This window comes from Panthera pardus, unplaced genomic scaffold (genome assembly GCF_024362965.1).
Source record: "Panthera pardus isolate Hobbes unplaced genomic scaffold, ASM2436296v1 HiC_scaffold_27, whole genome shotgun sequence".
Taxonomy (NCBI): domain Eukaryota; kingdom Metazoa; phylum Chordata; class Mammalia; order Carnivora; family Felidae; genus Panthera; species Panthera pardus.
In genome coordinates, this window is record NW_026526843.1 from 32,764,575 (window position 1) to 32,785,184 (window position 20,610).

General features: G+C 47.1%; 1 long non-coding RNA gene across 1 annotated transcript in view; it reads left to right on the forward strand.

Annotated features, from left to right (window-relative positions):
- LOC109250797 (uncharacterized) overlaps window positions 1-20,610 on the forward strand; it is a 91,077-nt gene that overhangs the window by 61,404 nt on the left and 9,063 nt on the right. The window contains exon 3 of the long non-coding RNA XR_008418422.1: window positions 314-389. This is a non-coding gene — a long non-coding RNA (uncharacterized LOC109250797). The remainder of the gene's footprint in view (window positions 1-313; window positions 390-20,610) is intronic.

Genomic DNA, 20,610 nt, shown 5'->3' on the forward strand with positions numbered 1-20,610 from the left:
GCTAGCCTCTGTAGCTGGGGGAAGGTAGCTACGTTGAAAAGTTGGCCAAGTGTTGTCAGAGTCGACGAGGCTGTGCTTGCTGGAGCCTCAGAAAGGGGAGGTGCTCCTGTACAGTTACTGATATGTGGGCATGGCCATGTTGGAAGTAGGGTTGACAAGGCCTGCCCTTTTGTTTTTTTGTTCGTTTGGTTTTTTTTATCAGTGAGGTAAGTGAGGGGATCTGGGGAAGGGCTCTTGGACATATGTAGTGCAGTACTGCCATCAGCCTGATCCTACTGGTGTTTTCATTATTCCTTGTTGGCTGTTTCTGCAGGAGCGATTGGATTTCAAATTGCGTTCTCAGATTGGACATAAATTTGGACTTCTTGCCTCCCCTCATCTGCCTGAAGGTAGGTAGTTTTTCCTGGGCTCCCCCTGAGGTTTTAGACATTAGTATCAGACTGAGGAGAAGCTTTATTGCCCTGTGAGTCAAGCCCAGAAATTCAAGGATTGAGACCCTTGTTTCTTCTACTTCTAGAAGGCAGTACTAGAGTGGCTGAAGTAATGGGAATGGAGGAAGGACTTTTGGCCGGGGGCATTCCCCTTTTCTCTCCGTGTTTTTGGCACATTTCCCCTTCTATGGGAGTAAGAGCATGAAAGGCCTGGGCGTATAGACCTCTCTGGAATCCTCACTCTTGGATATGCTACAGCCATTTTAAAGGTTGTTATGGGCACTCGCAGCACGGCTCCCTTTGGGCAGCATGGAAGCAGGACCTGTAAAACCATTAGATACTTAGATGCATTTGCACATGTGGATGTTTCCCATTCTTGAACTTCCTCTTCTATGCGTCTAGAGGTTTAGTTTGGCATAGTCATGTAGTTGGCTGGTTACCTATGTTGCGGCTCCTTTCTGACCTCCAGATTAACTCTTTGGGCCCCTGTCTATTTTTGAACCTTGAGGGCTCCATGAGAATAGAAGTATATGTTTTGGGTCCTACAGTCTTCTTGTAGGGTTGTCAGACCTTTCGATTTTCTTATTGGTTTCCATTGTTCATCACAGACCTTTGTGTCTGCCTGCTTGAATCCTCTTGGTCAGACTGGCCTTCCAGTGACTTCTTATAATTTCTGTTGTGATAGTGCCCTGCTCCCCATTTTTTGGTGGTGGCCAGAATACTGTGCTTACACTCAACATGTTTCTTGATGCCTTAGAAAACCCTAGACAGGCAATGAACTATCCACAAATGTATTCTTGACGGTCACTGTGGTGTCTCAGTGGAGCGTCATTGCGTATTTTTTTTTTGTTTCATGAAGGCAGTCTACGTGAATACTACAGAGGTCAGGTCCTATGTGGTGGAGCACCAGACAAACATTCTGGCAAACATTCACCAGCCCAAAGTCACCATGATGGTGACTTCTTGTGTTAGCCAGAATGGACCCAGGTGGCATTTGTTGTTGTTGTTGTTGTTTTTGTTTGTTTGTTTTCCTTGTTAGCTAAGGGTAGAGTGAGAGCAGTTTACATGGAAGAATAGTCTGGCATTTCTGGTGCCATACTGGTACCGATAATAAATAGAGAGAGCTCACAGTCACGTTGCTCCTGAGGAGGAGTGACAAGAGTGAAGTGTAGGCCACGGAAGTCCCCAGGATGTCAAATGCCCCACTAGGCCCTGGGGAAAGTGAAGCCCAAGATTAGGTGAGGCCTTCCTTGGAAGCTCCAGAGACAGGCAGAAGCAAAATCACAGAGCATGGCTTCTTGGTTGGCCTTTTATGAGAAGCCAAGCTTCAAAACCTTGAAGCAGCCATGTCTGTGCCAGTCTAGAGCAATTCTCTCTGAAGGAGTCCTGGCCAGGATTTTGGGGGCATTTGGCCACATTTACCTTACCCTTAGTGCATAAGCAACTTTGGCCTGTGTGGGCCCAGTGCTTTGGAAGCCTCTAGTGGCACCTGAGGGTGAAGCCAAAGACTAGCGAGAGCTCTAGTGTCAGGCTTCCATCGCAGCTAGAGATAGGCCAAGTGATGAACCTCTGTTGAACTCAGGAGTAGAGGTGGAGCCCGACTTCACAGTACCAAAGAGGCCTGACACAGAGTAAGAGTCCCATGAGCCCAGGAGAGAACTGCCTTCACCAGGGCAAAGGAGTCAGGCTTGATGGAGATCTTCTGACCCTAAAATGGAATCAGCAGCTGAGGTGCCATCACCTGGGGTCTCCAAGGATTCTGGCACAGGACTGTCTCCAGAGCTCCTGGAGCCACCTCCCCAAGAGCAGAGGACAGGAGAGGAACAGAGTAATGAGGACACCCTTGGCCATTCATTTGCATTCCTTAGCTTTCTTAGCCACCTTCCCCAAGAAGCACTGTGACTCCCATCCGGAATGAGAAGGAATGGCCCTGGCGTCCATTCAAGCCTGGCTGTCCAGGTCTCAACCCCATGCTCCCCTATGCAGCTGAGGAATCAAAAGGTCTGAAGACATTGCCTAAAAACTCAGAGCTGTTGGGTTGAGGGAACCCAACCCTCCTCTTCCCTAGATGTGCCACAGATCAAGCATGTCTGCCAAAGACAGGATCGAGACACATACTCCCAGGCACACAGCCTTTTCCTCTAGACCCTGACTGTCCTTACATATAGCACACTTCTGGAAGAACATCTGGGGTGGCTCTTGCCCTTTGCCTAGCTCTTACCTGTTGGCTGTCAGTAGGGGAGCAAGTCTCCAGGCTCTACTTTTCTCTGCACACACACCCTCTGTTTTCACCCTTTTTGGAAAAATTCACCCTTTTTGGAAACCTGCTCCTTGACTTTCATTTCATACCTGTGAGCCACCTGAAAGTGGCTAGCTGCCCTATGTGGGCTGACCCTTCTGGGGTCAACTTTCTTTGCCACGCCTTGGGTCCAGGTCCCGACTTATGATCTGATTGGTCCCCAATTTGAAGTGGTTTTGGGGTGACTGGCTGGCTCAGTAGAACATGTGACTCTTGATCTCGAGGTCATCAGTTCGAGCCCCACATTGGACATGGAGATTATTTTAAAAACCAATAAAATATAACATTTGAGGCACCTGATTGGCTCAGTCGGTAGAGCATGCAACTTTTGATCTGGGGGTTGTAAGTTCGAGCCTCACATTGGGCGTACTTAAACAAACCAACAAAACAGAAAAATAAAATGGTCTTAGTGTGCTCCTCTGGCCAGGGCCAATGTCTGCACCAACAGAACATGGACCCTGTGTGGGAAATCTCAGGCGTCTCCTCATAGAAGAGGGCCCAGGTCACGCACCCCTACACTGAGAGAGCGAGCCCAGGGTGTTTCTGTGCTGCAACATTTCTGACAAGTACTGCAGGAAACAGACCTGCATCCACCCAGTCAGAAGAATGATGTACTGAACTTTGTCCTATCTTCTCCTGTTCCATCCCATTATATCCTGAGTGGGTATCCACACCCTGTGTCATATGTGAGAAGTTAGGCCTTCTTGGATACTGTGGGGCCTGGCACCCAGCCTCTTTTACATGGGAGACAAAATACAAAAGACATAACTCCTGCTCCAACCTGCAACTTGAGTTGCTCTTCCTTATCTGGGTCTAGTACCAGATAATCAAGAAATTCTCCATCCTGCCTACAAAATGCTGCCCCTGAGAGGGTGGCCACTCCCTACCCTTCCCCCTGTTTATGTGGTTTTTGAGCCTAGAGCTTCCGGTCCAGGGTTCCCCATGTCCCTGAGACCCCAGGGAACACACTGGCCTTGCTTGCTTCTGCATTAAAGGCAAGGATTGACTGGCCAGACATCCTGGAGTGGGAGGCTTAGTAATTTGTTTTGTTAACATGGTGGCTCTCGAGGCCACGCCCCCTCAGCCTGGGGAGACGAGAGGCCTGAGGTAGGCAGCCTGGTACACTGGGGCTCCTTGTTGGGTGAGCCCAGTTCCATCCACCCTGTGTCACTTCTCCAGTGATTCTGGAAGTGCACCCATTCGCTTTGTCCAGCCCAGAATCTTGTGGGTGTCTCAAACCCACCCTTCCTCCCCTCACAGGCCTTCCTGAGAAGCACAGACAGGCGCTGCAGACTCTGCTGAAAAAGATTCCACTTGATGGCACTCTTGTTCCAGAAATGCCTTCCCTGGTTGCTCTGGGGCCTTCCCTCCCCCACTTAGTGTGTCAAAAAGGGCTCAAGGAGGCTCAAGAGTTATCTAACCCCAAGTCGGGTTGGCTGTACTGGGGTGTTGGGAGGTACTACTGTCTCTTTTTTGGGGGTTTCTTGGTGGTGGTAGGAATACACCTCTAATGACATCCACAGGAATATGTGCATGTGTAGATCCAGTTCCACATCTCTCTAGGAGTTTTATGTGCACATTTCTTGGGAGCAAGGACCGATTTTTCTCTGTATACTTGTGCGTTGATGTCCAAATAGGCAAATATAGGTGGAATTCTCACTTTCCAAGGACACTGATTTGTAGCAGTAGGTGTCACGATGACCTGGATATCCCCCATTCTCCTTGAGGTATTGCCTCTCTCCTGTGCTCAGCCAGGTACTACATCTAGCTTAAGTGCTTGGGAGCAGGCCCTAGAGGGAATAGGCCATTGTGGCAGCAAGAGGAACTGACAAGGTCAAGTTCAGGTTAGAAGACAGAGAAGTGGATTACCTAGGCTCACTCGAGGAGTCTCAGGCAGTCATTCTTCCATCGTGTCCCAGGATGATTGTGGGTGGGTGCAGGGTGTTGGGGTCCATGGGACAGGCATAGAGCCCAGTGACTCCATCCACATAGTCAGATGACCTGGGTGAGGGCCATTTTTCAGGGAATCCTTCTGGGAAGCTATCCTTGGTAGTGGGTATTCTACCCTCAATATCCATGTTCATTCACCATTCATTCATAAATACATATAAATACATAAATGTGTGTTTGTGTGTGTATATACCTATACATCTGACCCTTGAAGAACGTGGGTTTGAACTGCATTGATCCTGAATTGCAGGACTCTACTTAAATATGCAGATTGTTTTAAATGAGTATGGTACAGTATTGTAAATGTGTTTTCCTTACGATTTTCTTTTTTAAATTTATTGTTATTTTTAAATTGTTAATTCTAATATAATTAGCTTATAGCATTATATTAGTTGTAGGTGTGTAATATAGTGATTGAATAATTCTGTATATTATTTAGTGCTCATCAAGATGAGTGTACTCTTAATCCCCCACCACCTATTTTACCCATCCCCCCGCCCACTTCCCATCTGGTAACCATAGTTAAGAGTCAGTTTTTTTTGGGGGCGCCTGGGTGGCTCAGTCGGTTAAGCGGCCGACTTCAGCTCAGGTCACGATCTCGCGGTCCGTGAGTTCGAGCCCCGCGTCGGGCTCTGGGCTGATGGCTCAGAGCCTGGAGCCTGCTTCCGATTCTGTGTCTCTCTCTCTCTGACCCTCCCCCGTTCATGCTATGTCTCTCTGTCTCAAAAATAAATAAAACGTTAAAAAAAAAAAAAAAAAAAAAAGAGTCAGTTTTTTTGTTTCTGTTTTTTTCTTTGTTTTCTTTTGTTTTTTAAATTTCACATATAAGTGAAATCGTATTGTCTTTCTCTTACCTGTTTCAGTTAGCATTATACTTCTAGATCCATCCGTGTTGTTGGAAATGGCAAGATTTCGTTTTTTTATGACTGAATACTATTCCACTGTGTGTGTGTGTGTGTGTGTGTGTGTGTGTCCCACATTTTCATTATCCCAATGGACGCTTAAGCTGCTTCCATAATTTGGCTGTTATAAATAATGCTGCAGTAAACATAGGGGTGCACATATATTTTTGATTAAATACCCAGCAGTGGAATTACTAGATTATATGCTAATTCTATTTTTAAAATTTGGGGGAACTTCCATACTGTTTTCCACAGTGGCTACACCTGGTTCCATTTCCACGAACAGTGCATGAGGGTTCCTTTTCCTCCACAACCTCATCAACACGTATTATTGCCTGTGTTTTTGATTTTAGCTATTCTGACAGATGAGAGGTGATATCTCGTTGTGGGTTTGATTTGTATTTTCCTGTTGATGAGTCACATTGAGCATCTTTTCATATATCTGTTGGACATCTATAGGTCTTCTTTGGAGAAACCTCTGTTCAGGTCTTCTGGCCGTCTTTATTTTTTATGTTTTTAAAAAAATATTTAGTTATTTTGGGGAGAGTGCAAGTGGGAAGGGGACAGAGGATCCCAAGCGGGCTCTGTGCTGACAGGCTTGACAGCAGCAAGCCCAGTGTGGGGCCTGAACTCATGAACCGTGAGATCATGACCCAAGCCAAAGTTGGACAGTCAACCAACTGAGCCACCCAAGTGCCCCTATTTTTTATGTTTTATATAATTTATTGTCACGTTAGCTAGCATACAATATAAGAGTATACAGTGTACTCTTGGCTTCGGGAGTAGATTCCCCTGTGATTCATCACTTACATAAAACGTCCAGTGCTCACCCCAACAGGTGTCCTCCTCAGTGCCCATCACCCATTTTCCTTGATCCCCCAATCTCCCACTCCCATCAACCCTCAGTTTTTTCTCTGTATTTAAGAGTCTCTTATGGTTTGCCTCTCTCTCTGTAACTGTTTTTTTCCTTCCCTTCCCCCAAGGTCTTCTGTTCCGTTTCTCAAATTCCACATACAAGTGAAAACATAGGATACCTGTCTTTCTCTGACTGACTTATTTCACGTAGCATAATACCCTCCAGTTCCATCCATGTTTTTGCAAATGGCAAGATTTCATTCTTTTTCGTTGCCGAGTAGTATTCCATTGTATATATGTATATACCACATCTTCTTTATCCATTCATCAGTTGATGGACATTTGGGCTCTTTCCATAATTTGGCTATTGTTGAAAGCACTGTTATAAACATTAGGGTGCATGTGCCCCTATGAATCAGCACTCCTGTATCCTTTGGATAAATTCGTAGTAGTGCTATTGCTGGGTCGCAGGGTAATTCTACTTTTAATTTTTTGAGGAACCTCCACACAGTTTTCCACAGTGACTGCACCAGTTTGCATTCTACCAACAGTACAGGAGGGTTCCTTTTCTCCACATCCTTGCCAACATCTGTTGTTTCCTGAGTTGTTCATTTTAGCCACTCTGACTGGTGTGAGGTGGTATCTCAGTGTGGTTTTGATTTGTATTTCCCTGATAAGGAGCATTGTTGAACATCTTTTCATGTATCTGTTGGCCATCTGGATGGCTTCTTTGGGAAAGTGTCTGTTCATGTCTTCTGCCTATTTCTTCAATGGATTATTTGTTTTTTAGGTGTTGAGTTTGGTAAGTTCTTTATAGATTTTGGATACTAACCCTTTTTCCGATATGTCATTTGCAAATATCTTCTCCCATTCCATTGGTTGCCTTTTAGTCTTGTTGATTGTTTCCTTTTCTGGGCAGAAGCTTTTTATCTTGATGAGGTCCCAGTAGTTCATTTTTGCTTTTATTTCCCTTGCCTTCGGAGATGTGTCAAGTAAGAAGTTACTGCAGCTTAGGTCAAAGAGGTTGTTGCCTGTTTTCTCCTCTAGGATTTTGATGGGTTCCTGTCTCACATTTAGGTCTTTCATCCATTTTGAGTTTATTATTGTGTTTGGTGTAAGAAAGTGGTCCAGTTTCATTCTTTTGCATGTTGCTGTCCAGTGTTCCCAGCACCATTTGCTAAAGAGACTTTTTTCCATTGGATACTCTTTCCTGCTTTGTCAAAGATTAGTTGGCCAGGGCACCTGGGTGGCTCAGTCGGGTTAAGCATCCGACTTCTGCTCAGGTCATGATCCCATGGCTCATGAGTTTGAGCCCTGTGTCAGGCCCTGTGCTGACAGCTCAGAGTCTGGAGCCTGCTTCAGATTCTGTGTCTCCCTCTCTCTCTACTCCTCCCCCACTAGTGTTCTGTCTCCCCCCCGCCTCAAAAATAAACATTAAAAAAAAAAAGATTAGTTGGCCATACATTTGTGAGTCCAATTCTGGGTTCTCTATTATATTCCTTTATTCTGTGTATCTGTTTTTATGCCAATACTGTCTTGATGGATAGCTTTGTAGTACAGGCTAAAGTCCGAGATTGTGATGCCTCCACCTTTGGTTTTCTTTTTCAACATTACTTTGGCTACTTGGGGTCTTTTGTGGTTCTATACAAATTTTAGAATTCTTTGTTGTAGCTCTGAGAAGAATTCTGATAGTATTTTGATTGGAATTGCGTTGAATGTGTAAATTGCTTTGGGTAGTGTTGACATTTTAACAATATTCATAGGATCCACAGCATGGAATGTTTTTCCATTTCTTTGTGTCTTCTTCAATTTCTTTCATAAGTTTTCTATGGTTTCATTGTACAGATCTTTTACCTCTTTGGTTAGGTTTATTCGTAGTTATTTTGCAGTTGTAAATGGGATCGATTCCTTGAATTCTCTTTCTGTTGCTTCATGATTGGTGTATAGAAATGCAGCTGATTTCTGTACATTGATTTTATGTACTGTGACTTTGCTGAATTCATGTATATCAGTTCTAGCAGTTTTTTGGTGGAGTTTTGGGTTTTCCATGTAGAGTATCATGTCATCTGCGAAAAGTAAAAGTTTGCTTCTTTGCCCATTTGGATGCCTTTTATTTCATTTTGTTGTCTGATTGCTGAGGCTAGGACTTCCAACACTATGTTAAATAACAGTGGTGAGAGTGGACATCCGTGTTGTCTTTGTGATCTCAGGGAAAAGCTCTCAGTTTTTCCCCATCGAGGAGGATGTTAGCTGTGGCCCTTTCATGTATGGCTTTTATGATGTTAAGGTATGTTCCTTCTATCCCGACTTTCTTGAGGTCTTCTGGCCATTTTTAAATTGGGTTATTTGAGGTTTTTGTGTTGTGTAAGTTTTTTACATATTTAAATACTAACCCTTCATTGGATGTGTCATTTGCAAATCTCTTCTTCCATTCAGTAGGTTGTCTTTTAGTGTTGTCGATTGTTTACTGTGCTGTGCAGAAGCTTTTTATTTTTATATAGTCCCAATAGTTTAATTTTGCTTTTGTTTCCTTTGCCTCCAGAAACATAGCTAAAAATATGTTGCTACCGTGGATGTCAGAGACATTTCTGGTTTCACATCTCACATTTAGGTTGTTAATCCATTTTTACTTTATTTTTGTGTACGGTATAAGACAGTGGTCCAGTTTCATTCATTTGTACCTGGCTGTCCAGTTTTCCTAACACCATTTTTTGAAGGGAATGTCTTTTTCTCATTGCATGTTCTTGCCTCTTTTTGTCGAAAATCAATTGACCATACAGTGGTTTATTTCTGGGCTCTATTCTGTTCTAGTGATCTATGTGTCTGTTTTTATGTCAGTACCATACTTGTTTGATCACTACAGCTTTGTAGTATATCTTGAAATCTGGGATTTTGATACTTCCAGTTTTGTTCATTTTTTTTTCTTTTTTTCAAGATTGCTTTGGCTATTTGGGGTCTTTTGTGGTTCCATACAAATTTTAGGATTATTTGTTTCTAGTTTTGTGAAAAATATTGTTGGTGTTTTGATAGGGGTTGCATTAAATATGTAGATTGCTTTGGGTAGTATCAACGTTTTGACAATATTTGTTCTCCCATGAGCATGGGATATCGTTGCATTTGTGTCAATCTCTTATGATTGTCTTAAAACATTTCTTCTAAAAAATTTTTTTTCTGTTATAAGTAACACATGTACAAAATACGTGGTAATTCATTGTTTATGTAATAGGAGAGATTTCTGGTCAACATTGGTTCTTAATAGTTAGGTTTTTGAGGAAGTGAAAAGTCCTTTTTGGGTTTTCAACTCCAGTAGTGGGTGGCTGGGTCTGCACCCCTAACCCTGGAGTTATTCAGAGGTGAACTGTATATAAAAATCTCTTCCTTCTGTACTTCACCCTCTAATCGCTTTGCCACTGCAGAAGGAAATGTCTCCCCGTCGAACCAGAAGTTCTTACCGTTGAATGATGACCACTCCGATTTGTCTCTCTGCCTTCCAGATTCCTCCCCACAGTGGGAACCACATGTAATATTGGTCATGTGTGGTTTTGGAGTTGAATGCAAATGAAATCCAGCAGACCCATGTGGCATTTTACATTTCCCCTGCTCTCCCGTAAAGCTCCTGTAGTAATAATACTTTTTTTTTTTCCAAGTAGGCTTCAAGCTCAGCGTAGAGCCCAATGCTAGGTTCAAACTCACAACACTGAGATAAAAACCTGAGCTGAGATCAATTGTCAGATACTTAACTTGACTGAGCCACCTAGGCACTCCAATCTTTTGCATTTGGCTGTTCTCAGAGCCCATAAATTCCCTGGCTTTGACACATCTCTGCAGAGTAAATGTGTTCTGTTTCATCTTCTCTATTTGTTTCTGGCAAATACCCAGTGTAGGGTTCCCTGGTTTCTTCCTGGGGGTACAGGCCTAGGTTATTTCGCTTATCCCTTCTCTTTGGACACTAGGCTCTCTTTCTTCTTCTCTCTCTTTTTTTTTTTTTTAACTTTTAAATGTTTATTCATTTTTTAAACAATTTTTTATGTTTATTTATTTTTAAGGGGAAGGAAGGTACAGAGAGAGGGAGACACAGAATTCGAAGCAGGCTCCAGGCTCTGAGATGTCAGCACAGAGCCCGATGCGGGGCTCAAACTCTCGAGCGGTGAGATCATGACCTGAGCAGAGGTAAGACACTTAACCAATTGAGCCATCCAGGCACCCTGGATGTTTATTCATTTTTGAGAGTAAGAGACAGAATGCAAGTGGGGAAAGGGCAGAAAGGGAGACACAGAATCCAAAGCAAGCTCCAGGCTCTGAACTGTCAGCACAGAGCACAATGCGGGGCTCGAAGCCACAAAGTTGCACGCTTAACTGACTGAGCCACCCGGGCACCCCTTCCTCTCCTCTTTTCTATTCAACTTGGGATTTTGACATCTGTGGTAGAAGGCCCGGCTGCCCTCCAGTCTTCCATGTGGACCTCTGTCTACGCCTGAACTGGAGTCTATCACTGGAGAAGAACTGGGTCCTCAGGCTCTGTATATCATCTGTCTCAGTGTAGGTGGTTCACCTCTCTCGACTCCACCGCCAGTACCAGTAGATAGCCACAGACCTTTGTGTCTGCCTGCTGAGGTCCTGCATTCAGAGTTACCTCTCAGTGACTAGGAAGGATGTCCAGGAAGTGCAGGCCCTGCTGGACACAGGTAGGGAATGGCTCTGCCTCTGCGCCCATTCTCAGTGTGTTTCCCAAAGTCTAAGGCAATCATGGAGTGCTAAAGTAACAGCCAGGGGTACTTTCAGGTCCTCTGCTAGGGTGCCTAGTAGAGGCACAGTCATTGCTTTTGGGGCATAGAGATAGGCTAAGAGGTTGCTAGAGAGACCAGGCTCTGCAGGTTGGAGCACTAGACTTTGAGGTGTGGTTCCAATCCCATGTGGTCAAGATGTTTAACTACTGTAAGCCGGGCTAGACAGAGATTGGTGTTTTTTCTTCAGGAAAGGGTGGAGGGGTGGGGGGCAGGTTGACATTCCTGGTGCAATACTGCCATCAAGAGGAAATACTTTGGGGCACCTGGATGGCTCAGTTAGTTAAGTGACTCCTGATCTCAGTTCAGGTCTTGATCTCAGGATCCTGAGTTCACGCTCTGCATTGGGCTCCATGCTGGGTGTGGAGCCTACTTAAAGGAAAAGAAAAAAAAAAAGAGGGATCACTTTGCAGATTCCACGAACCTTGCACCATCACTTCCTGCAGAAGAGTGACAAGGAAGTGAATTGTACAAGAAGGGAGAGTGTCCCTGAGAGATCAAGAGATTCGCTGGTCATGGGGTGAGCATGGCACAGGGCTGAATGGGGCCATGGAAGCTCCAGAGATAGGCGCACCAATTCAAGGATTATGGTCTGAGAGTCTAGTGGGTCTAGCACAGGAAGCCAAAGTTTGGGACTCTGATGGCCACCATGTCTGAGCAGGACTAGAGGAATTTACTATAAAGGAGCCTAGGCCAGGAGGCTGTGGGCATTTGGCCACGTGTCCCAACCTCTCCTAGAGAGATCAGGTTTGTTCTGCTTGGGCCCGGGGTCCTGGAAGCCTTCTTGGGCATGATGAAGCACAACCAAAGACCACCACTGGAGTCCTGCTGCCATTGACAGCCATAGAGACTGGTTGAATGACATTCATCTGACCAGCTCAGAAATAGGATGTGGAACCTGGCTATCTGTGCCCGGGTGGGAGAGGGGAGCAGTGATGAGGCCCAGTGAGAGCGCAGAGTCCAGAAGAGAACTGCCTTCACTCGGACTACGGAGTCAGGGTTGAAGGAGACCTTCTCCAGAGCCTAAAATGCAACTAGCACCTGCGGGGCCATTCCCGGGGTCCCAAAGGACTCTGGCACAGGCCTGTCTCCAGGGCTTCTGAACCTACCTCACCAGCAGCAGACAGGAACAGAGCTGAGTAGAACAAAGCAGATACCCTGGCCGTTCATTTGCATATTTCGGCTTTCTTGACCACTTTCCCCAAGAGGCCCTGAGGCTGACTTCTGCAATGAGAAGGAATGGCCCTGGCTTCCGTTCAAGCCTGGTGCTGCAGATCTCAGCCCCGTTCTTACCCCACAGCTGGGAATCTAGAGGTCTGAAGTCACTGCCTAAAACTCAGAGCTTGGGAGCTGAGGGAACCCAACCCTTCTCTCCCCAAATTGGTCACAGATCAAGGTTATCTCCCAAGGACAGTATCAAGGCACATACTCCCAGGCACACAGCCTTTTCTTCCAGACCCTGACTATCCCACTTCTGCAAGTACCCCTGGAGTGGCTCATGCCCTTTGCCTAGCTCTTACCTGCAGGGTGTCAGTAGGGGAGCAGGTCTCCAGGCTCAGCTTCTCCCTCCTCACACACCCCTCTTGGAAGCGCGCTGAAACCCACCCCCTTCCCCTTAATTTCGTACTCATGAGTTGCCTGAAAGTTTGTCAGGCTGCCCTCTGTGGGCTCACCCTTTGTGGTCACCTGTCTTTGTCAAGCCCAAGGTCAAGGTCCTGACTTATGTCATCTGATTAGTCCCCAGTTTAAGATGGTCTCGGCCTACCCTCTGGCCAGGGCCAATGGCTGCACTCACAGAGATTTCCCAAGGAAGAGGACCCAGGTCATACACCCCTACACTGGGAGGGTGGCCACAGAATTAGCATGTTTCTGGGCTGGAGTGTTCCCGACAAGTAGTGAGGAAAGCTGACCTGTATCCCTTCAGTCTGGAAGATGTTCATCTCCACATACTGGTCCCTGTCCCATCTTCTCCTGTCCTATCCCGAGTGGGTCATCACACCCTCTGTCTTATGGGACATGTAGGGCTTTTTAGGGTAACCTGGGACCTGGCATACAGGCTCTTTTAAGCAGGAGCCAAAGTACAAAACCTAGAACTCTAGCTCTAACCTGCAGTGCACCTGTATTGCTCTTCCTGGTCTGGGTCTAATACCAAATAATCTGGAGGTTCTCCATCCTGCCTGCAGAATGCTGCCCCTGAGAGGGTGGCCACCACCTCCTCTTTTCCCCTGTTTCTGTGGTGGCAGGGCTTGGAGCGTCTGGTTCTGGGTTCCTGGTGGCCCTGAGGCCCCAGGGACCCCACTGACCAAACTTGCCTCTGCACCGAGGGTAAGGATCCACAGGCCAGCTGCTCTGGAGTTGGAGCTTCAGCCTCTTGTTTTGTAATATGGAGGCTGCCGAGGCCACGCCCCCCCAGCCTGGGGAGGCCTGAGTCCTGGCAGCCCAGCGCTGCTGGTTGGCAGAGCCCTGCTCCATCCACCCTGTGTTGCTTCCCCACCAATTCTGGAGGTGCACGGCATTGCTTTGTTCCGCCTATAATCTTGTGGGTGTCCCCAAACCCACCCTTCCTCCCCTCACAGGCCTTCCTCAGAACACAGACGGGCGCTGCAGGCTTTGTTCAAAGAGGTTCCTTTTGACGGCACTGTTTCTTGCTCCGGAAATGCCAGCCATGCTTTTGGGGCCTTTGTGGATGAAAAAAGGCTAATGAAGGCCTAAGAGCCTTCTGATCCCCCAAGTGGGGTTGGCTATACTGGGGTGTTGGTAGAGGTGGTATCTCTTCCTTTTGGGCTTCTTGTTGGCAGTAGGAATATACTCACAATAACATCCAGAGGAATATGTGCATGTGTAGATCCAATTCCACATCTCTCTAGGAGTTTTAAGTGCACATTTCCTGGGCATGGGGATCCTGTTTTTTTCGGTATACTTGTGGATGGACGTCCAAATAGGTCTATTTGGGCAGAATCCTTGTTTACAGATACTGATTCATAGCAATAGGTGGCACGAGTTCTTGATGTCCCTTTTCTACTTGAGGTGCTGCCTGTCTTCTGTGCTCCTCCAGCTTAAGGGCTCAGAGCAGGCCATGATGGCAGCAGGAAGAAATGACAGGATCCAGGTCTGGTTAAAAGAAGGGAAGTGGGGGGTGGCACCTGGGTGGCTCAGTCGGTTAAGTGTCTGAGTTCGGCTCAGGTCACTGATCTCATGGTTCGTTGGTTCAAGCCCCAGAACGGGCTCTGTGCTGACAGCTCAGAGCCTGGAGCCTCCTTTGGATTCTGTGTCTCCCTCTCTGCCCATCCCCTGCACGCACGCTTTCATATGCTCACTTGCTCTCTTTCTCTCAAAAATAAAAAAATTAAAAGAGAGGTGGATTGCCCAGGCTCACCTCCAGGAGCCTCAGGCAGTCACCCTGCCATTGTGTGTCCCGGGATGATTGTGGGTGGGTGCTCGGTGTTCGGGTCCACGGGACAGGTGGAGAGCCCAGTGGCTCCAACACATAGTCAGATGACCTGGGTGAAGGCCGTTGTTCAGTAGCCCCTTCTGGGAAGCCATCCGTCGGAGTGTGTCTGTATTCCACCTGCAAAATCTATATTCATTCACCATTCATTCGTTTGTAAATACATACACACAGAAGCGTGTGTGTGTTAGATGTACAGTTGACCCTTGAAGAACATGGGTTTGAACCACATTGATCTGAATTGCATAAGGCACTTAAATATGCATATTTTTTTTCCAATATATGAAATTTATTGTCAAATTGGTTTCCATACAACACCCAGTGCTCATCCCAAAAGGTGCCCTCCTCAATACCCATCCCCCACCCTCCCCTCCCTCCCACCCCCCATCAACCCTCAGTTTGTTCTCAGTTTTTAACAGTCTCTTATGCTTTGGCTCTCTCCCACTCTAACCTCTTTTTTTTTTTTTTTCCTTCCCCTCCCCCATGGGTTTCTGTTAAGTTTCTCAGGATCCACATAAGAGTGAAACCATATGGTATCTGTCTTTCTCTGTATGGCTTATTTCACTTAGCATCACACTCTCCAGTTCCATCCACGTTGCTACAAAAGGCCATATTTCGTTCTTTCTCATTGCCACGTAGTATTCCATTGTGTATACAAACCACAATTTCTTTATCCATTCATCAGTTGATGGACATTTAGGCTCTTTCCACAATTTGGCTATTGTTGAGAGTGCTGCTATAAACATTGGGGTACAAGTGCCCCTATGCATCAGCACTCCTGTATCCCTTGGGTAAATTCCTAGCAGTGCTATTGCCGGGTCATAGGGTAGGTCTATTTTTAATTTTCTGAGGAACTTCCACACTGCTTTCCAGAGCAGCTGCACCAATTTGCATTCCCACCAACAGAATATGCACATATTTTTAAATAAATGGAATACAGTGCTGTAAATGTATTTTCCTTATGCTTTTCTTAAAACATTTTTCTCTAGCTTTCTTATAAGAATGTAGAAGTGACACAGATAACTACAAAATACGTGTTAATTGTTTACGTAATCGGAAAGGCTTCTGGTCAGCAGTTGTTACTAGTAGTTAAGTTTCTGGGGGGAGTGAAAAGTTGTATGTGGATTTTCAACTGGGCAGGGGGGCTTGTCGGCTTCCAACCCGCACGTTATTCAGTGGTCAACTGGATTTAAAATTTCCCTTCTGTACTTTTCCCTGTAACTGCCTTGGAGATGCCAGTGGGGAAAGAAATTTCTCCAAATCAAAGCAAAAATCCTTACCCTTGTGTGATGGCTACTCCCAAATTGTCTCTCTGACTTTCATCTTTCTCCCCACAGTGGGGACCATATGTAATTTTTTCATGAATTGTTTAGGGGTTCAATGAAAGTGAAAGCCAACAGACACAGAGGGCATTCTCCATTTTCTCTGCTCTGACCCCATGAGGCTCTGTAGTAATAACACTCTCTTGCGTTTGACTGCCTCACAGCCCATAAGTCCCCTGGCTTCCACACACCTGTACAAAATAAATGTCTTGTTACACTTGATCTTTTTTATATTTCTTTTGTAACAATAGCCAGTGTCAGGTGCTGCGGGTTCTTCCTGGGTCCAGAGGCCTAGGTTATTCCAGTTGCCCTTTCTCTGTGGAACTAGGTTCTCTTTTCTTTCTTTCTTCTCTTCTCTCTTCAACCTGGCGCTTGGGCATCTGTAGTACGGTGTTAGTCTGCCCTCCCATCTGACCTGTGTGTGTCACCGTCCACTCCAGAACCTGGGGGCCATCACTGGAGAAGAGCTAGGTCCTGAGGCCTCATCCATTGTCTCTCTTGGTGGGGCGATTTGTCTTTCTCTTGACTCCACTGCCAGTGAGTGGGCTCTGCCGCAGCCCTTAGTGTTTGGCTGCCAGGTGTCTCCCATTTAGGCTGCTCTCTCAGTGATCGGGGAAGGTTCTGGAAGTGTGTGCTCTGCTGGGCGCTGGCTGTGTCTCTCTTCCTTACCACGATTGTGTTTCTGGATGTTTGAGACAAATGTGGAGTGCTAAAGAAATAGCCATGGATACCTTGAGGTCTGCTGCTAGGGTACCTAGGTGGGGAATCCTTGGTTTTTTGTCATGAAGGTAGGCCAAGAGGATGCTAGAGAGAGGAGGCCATGCAGAATGGGGCGCCAGACTTTGAGGCTTATATTCCCTTTACCCCAAAGTGGCCAAGATGGCGAGCCACATTGTGTTAGCCAGGCTGTACACGTTGCCCTTTTTTTTTTTTTTTTTTTTCCTGTTAGCAAAGGGTGGAGGGAGGAGGCTTGGGTTGGAGGGGCAGGTTCGCTTTTCTGGTACAATACCGCCATCAGGAGGAAATGCCTTGTAATCTCGCAAACTCTGTACCGTCACTTCCTGGGAAAGAGTGACAAAGGAGTGAAGTGTGGGAGAAGGACAGTGACCCCAGGAGGTGAAGAGGTCCACTAGGCACGGGAGTGAGCGCGGCGCAAAGCTGAGTCAGGCCGTGGAAGCATCAGAGACAGGGACAGGATCTTGGTCTCGGAGCCTGGAGGTCTAACACAGGGAGCCAAGGTCTGGGACCCTGGTGGCTGCCATGTCTGGACGGGACTAGAAGCATTGGCTCCAAAGGAGCCCAGGCCAGGGGGCTCTGGTCATTTGGCCACGTGCCCCTTCCCTTAGGAGAGAGAGCACATTTGGACTGGGTAGGCCCAGAGCCCTGGAAGCCTCTCTGGGCATGGTGAAGCCCAGCCAAAGACCACAGCCGGAGACCCGCTGCCATTAGTGGCCATGGAAAAGGGTGAATGATGTTTCCCTGACCAGCTCAGAAATGAGATGTAAAGCCCGGCTCCCAGTGCCAAGGGGCCTGAGGCCCAACAAGAACACACAAGCCAAGTCTAGAAGAGGAATGGCCCTCACCACAACAAAGGAATCCAGTTGAGGGATACTTTCTGAGCCTAAAATGGAATCACTTAGCTCTACTGCCTTCTGCTGGGGGCTCCATGCATTCTGCTGGGCCTGCCTCCCCACGTGCAGAATTGAGCAGAGCAGTGCCCACACCCAGGCCGTTCATTTGCATACTTCCGGCTTTCCCAAAAGCTTGAGATTCACTATAGCCAAGAGAAGGAGTGGCCCTGGATTCCATTCAAGCCTGGCTTCGCAGGTGTCAGCCCCATGCTCCACCCCACAACCCCCCAGCCCCCCACCCCACCCCCCTGCAGCTGGAGAATCAACAAGAGGTGTGAAAACACTGCCTGCAACTCAGGGCTGTTGGGCTGAGGGAACCCAACGCTTCTCTCCCCCAAGTTGATCACAGATCAAGCATATCAGCCAAGGACAGGACATACTCCCAGGCACACAGCCTTTTCTTCCAGACCCTGACTGTCCCTATAGCCCACTTCTGGAAGAACCTTTGGGGTGGTTCGTGCCCTTTGCCTGCCTCTTACCTGTTGGGTGTCAGCAGGGAGCAAGTCTCCAGGTTGAGCTTCTCCCTCTTCACACACCTCTTGCTTTCATCTTCCCTGTAAGGGTGCTGAAACCAGCTCCCTGCTCTGCGTTTCATGCTTGTGAGTCACCTTGAATTTTGCCATGTAACTTTATGTGGGTTGAACCTTTTGTGCTCAACCTTTTCTCATCGCCTCGGGTCCAGGTCCTGACATGTATGGTCTGATTTGTCCCTAATTTAAAGTGGCCTCTGTCTGCCCAGGCCGATGGCTGTACCACAGAACATGTACCCCATGTGGAAAGTCCCAGGTGTCCCCACAAAGATGAGCCATTTCATACACCCATACACTAGGAGGTTGCCGTGGCACAGGGCGTTCCCGGGCCACAAAGTTCCTGAGGCATGCGAGGAAAGTACACCTGGATTCTCTCACTCTGGGGGATGACGTCCACCTCAAGGTACTGATCCTGGTCATGTCTGTTTCTGTTCCCACCCATCCTTAGTGGATATCCACACCCTCTGTCATATGGGACAAATTTGGGTTGTCTAGGATACTGTGAAGCCTGAGAGACAGATTTTGTTTTTGTGGGAACCAAAGGTAAACAATCCTAGCTCTAATTTGTGGTACACCACATTGCTCTTCCTTGTCTGGGTCTAGTATTACGTAATCAGGAGATTCTTTATTCTGTCTGCAAAACGCTGCCCTGACAAGATGGCTGTCCTCTCCTTTTTTTCTTCTTTCTGTGGCATCTTGGACTAGACACTCCAGTCCTGGGTTTCTTGTTGCCCTGAGACCCTAGAAGCCCCACTGGCCGAACTTGCTTTGGACTGAAGGTGCCGATCCACAGGCCAGATGACCTGGAGTAGGAGCTTTAGCTCCTTGGTTCTTAACATGGCGGCTGCCGAGGCCACCTGCCCCCACAGCCTGGCCAAGCTAGCATTCTTTCAGCTGGAGCTGGGCTCTATCCATCCTCTGTGGTTTCCTCACTGATAATGGAGGTTGCCAGGCTGCTGGGTCTTCTCCATTATGTTTTGGGTGTTCCAGTCCCACTCTTCCTCCCATCATAGGGCTTCCTCAGGGGATCCACAGATAGCATCTGCAGGCCTTGCTCAAAAAGCTTTCACTAGAGATGCCTGGGTGGCTCAGTCGGTTAAGCGTCCGACTTCAGCTCAGGTCATGATGTTACAGTTTGTGGGTTCGAGCCCCGCATTGGGCTCTGTGCTGACAGCTCATTGCCTGGAGCCTGCTTTGGATTCTGTGTCTCCCTCTCTCTCTGTTCCTCACCTGTTTGTGCTCTCTCTCTCTCTCAAAAATAAATAAATGTTTAAAAATTTTTAAAAAGCTTCCACTTGATGGCACTGTTGCTCCTGAAATGTCAACGCAGGTTTGCAAAGGGCAGCCTCTCAGCCTTTTGAAAATCACGAAAGGCCCAAGGAGGCTTAAAAGTCATCCAGGCGCTTCAAGTGGGGTTGGCTCTACTGGGCTGTTGGGGCACGTCATGGTTCTTTCTTTTGGGTTTCTTGCTGGCAGTGGGAATATACATATAGACATCCAAGGAATACATGCATCTGTGGACCCATCACCACATCTCTGTTTGAAGTCTGCATTTCCTGGTAACAGGGACCCTGTTTTCTCTGCATTCTTGTGGATGGAAATCCATATGGGTCTTCGGGGGCAGAATCCTAGTTTTCCAAGGACATTGATTTGTAGCAGTAGGTATCACGGTGACCTGGATGTCCCCCATTCTCCTTGAGGTATTGCCTCCCTCCTGTGCTCAGCCAGGTACTACATCTAGCGTAAGAGCTCAGGAGCAGGCTCTAGAGGGAGTAGGCCACTGTGGTAGCAAGAAGAACTGATAGGGTCACGTTAAGTTTAGGAGACAGGGAAGCGGATTGCCCAGCTCACCTCCAGGAGTCTCAGGCAGTCACTCTGCCATTGTGCCCCATGATGCTTTTGGGTAGGTGGGGGGTGGTGAGTCCACGGGACAGTGGCCCGGTGTCTCCATCTATACAGTTACGACCTTGGTGAGGGTCATTTGTTCAGCAGCCTTTTCTGAGAGGCTCTTTTTTTTTAAGTCTATTTATTGAGAGACAGTGAGTGGGGGAGGGGAAGAGAGAGAGGGGGGCAGACAGAGAATCCCAAGCAGGTCCCACCCTGTCAGTGCGGAGCCAGACGCGGGGCTCAAACCCACAAAACTGCAACATCATGACCTGAGCTGAAACCAAGATTCCAACACTTAACTGACTGAGCCACTCAGGTGCTCCTGAATTTTTCACGTTAAAGAAATGAGTTGTATATATTGCAGTGAAAGCAGCACTCAGAGGGAATTATAATTATATAAACGTAGTTTTTTTAATTTTTAAAAAATGTTTATTTTTGAGAGAGGGAGAGCATGTACACAAGCAGGGGAGGGGCAGAGAGAGAGGGGAGACAGGATCCTAAGCAGGCTCCGGCTCCCTGCTGAAAGCAGAGAACCCTATGTGGGGCTTGAACTCAGGAGCCATGAGATCAT